We start from the raw sequence: 2262 nt of genomic DNA on the forward strand, positions 1-2262 counted from the left end.
GAATTCTAGCTACGAGAAGTGACATTTCTGGGACATGTAATGTCAGCAAAGGGAATTAGGGTGGATCCTCAGAAAATTGAAGTTGTAGTGGATTGGAAACCACCGAAGATAGTATCTGAGATTCGAAGCTTTCTGGGTCTAGCTGGGTATTACATACATTTTGTTGAAGGATTTTCATTGATTGTTGCACCTCTGACTAAGTTACTACGTAGAGGGGTACCGTTTAATTGGACTGATAAGCAGCAAGAGAGTTTTGAGAAACTGGATGATGTTTTGACTAAGGCCCCTGTTTTGATACAGCCAGAATTTAGGAAGGAATTTACTGTGTACAGTGATGCGTCGCACATTGGCTTGGGTTGTGTGTTGATGTAAGAGGGTAAGGTGGTTGGTTATGCATCTCGTCAGCTCAAGTCTCACGAGACAAATTACCTCACTCATGACTTGGAATTAGCAGCGATGGTGTTTGCACTGAAGATTTGGAGACATTACTTATACGGTGAAAAGACGATTATCTACACAGATCATAAAAGCCTCAAATATCTTCTTACTCAAAAGGAGTTGAATCTTAGGCAACGAATGTGGATAGAGTTACTTAAGGACTACGATTGTTCAATTGAGTATACCCTGGTAAAGCTAATGTGGTAGCTAATGCACTGAGTCATAAGGTTGTATCTGATTTGAGAGCAATGTTTGCTCGTCTCAGCCTGTTCAATGATGGTAGCTTGTTAGCTAAACTGAAGTGAGATTGACTTGGATTGATCAAATTAAAGAGAAACAGTTGCTAGATGAGTCGCTAGCTTCTCATTTTTGACAAGTTGAGAATGGTGAGACCACGGATTTTGGGCTAAATGAGAAAGGAGTATTATGCTTCCATGGAAGAGTATGTATATCAAGGGATTCTGATCTGAGGTAGACTATACTGCAAGAGGCGCATAGTAGTCCATATGCTATGCATCCTGGTAGAAACAAGTTATGTCGAGAAAGTTTTGTGCTGTATTGGTGGCCAGGGTTGAAATGCAAAGTTACTGAGTATGTGAGTAAGTGCCTGACATGCCAGCAAGTTAAGGCTGAGCATCAATTACCTTCTGGGTTACTACAACCAGTTAAAACTCCACTCTGGAAGTGGGAGAGTGTAACCATGGGAGTGGGCTACCCTTGACGTCGACTAAGAAGGATTCGATATGGGTGTTTGTGGACCGATTGACTAAATTTGCCCTTTTTTTACTGGTCTGCATAGATTATTCGTTACAAAAATTGGCCAAGTTGTAAGTGGCTGAAATTGTGAGACTGCATGGTGTACCAGTTTCTATCATATCTAACAGAGATCCTAGATTCACATCTCAGTTCTGGAAAAAGTTACACAAAGCTTTGGGTACAAGGTTGGATTTCAGTACTGCATTCCAACCTCAGACGGATGGGCAGTCAGAGAGGGTGATTCAGATACTGGAAGACATGTTAAGAGGTTTGCAATTGATTTCAGAGGCAGCTGGGAGGATTATTTTCCATTGGCAGAGTTTGCTTATAACAACAGCTACCAGTCCAGTATTCAAATGGCACCGTTCGAGGCATTGTATGGTCGTAGGTGTTGTACTCCTACCTGTTGGACTGAGCTGGGTAAGCGGTGCGTTCTGGGGCCAAAATTAATTTCTGATACAGAAGATAAGGTGAAACTGATTCGAGACCAGTTAAAGGAAGCATCTGATAAGCAGAAGTCTTATGCAGACTTGAAGCGTAAAGAGATCGAGTACGCTGTGGGGGACTATCTCTTTCTCAAGGTCTCACCATGGAAGAAAATTTTGAGGTTTGGGTGGGAAGGCAAGCTTAGCCCTAAGTTTATTGGACCTTACCGAATACTTAAGCGGGTGGGACCGATTACTTATGAACTTGAGTTGCCGCCGAGTTGGATAGGATTCATGACGTGTTTCATGTTTCAATGCTGAGGCGGTACCATTCTGATCCCTCACACATTGTATCAGTTGAGGAAATTGAGATCGGACCTATTTTACTATCGAGGAGGAACTAGTGCAAATATTGGATCGTGATGTTAAGGTATTAAGAAAGAAATCTGTTCCACTGGTCAAAGTGCTTTGGCGTAATCACGGTTCAGAGGAAGCCACGTAGGAGCCTGAGGAGGCGATGCGGCAGCAATACCCTCACTTATTCTGAACAGGTAAATTTTGAGGCTAAAATTTCTTAAAGGTGGTAGAATTGTAACGCCTCAAATTTGGGCCTAGAAGTATTGGGCCTTAAGTATATGTCCGT

Source organism: Gossypium hirsutum, chromosome A01 (genome assembly GCF_007990345.1).
Source record: "Gossypium hirsutum isolate 1008001.06 chromosome A01, Gossypium_hirsutum_v2.1, whole genome shotgun sequence".
NCBI classification, from domain to species: domain Eukaryota; kingdom Viridiplantae; phylum Streptophyta; class Magnoliopsida; order Malvales; family Malvaceae; genus Gossypium; species Gossypium hirsutum.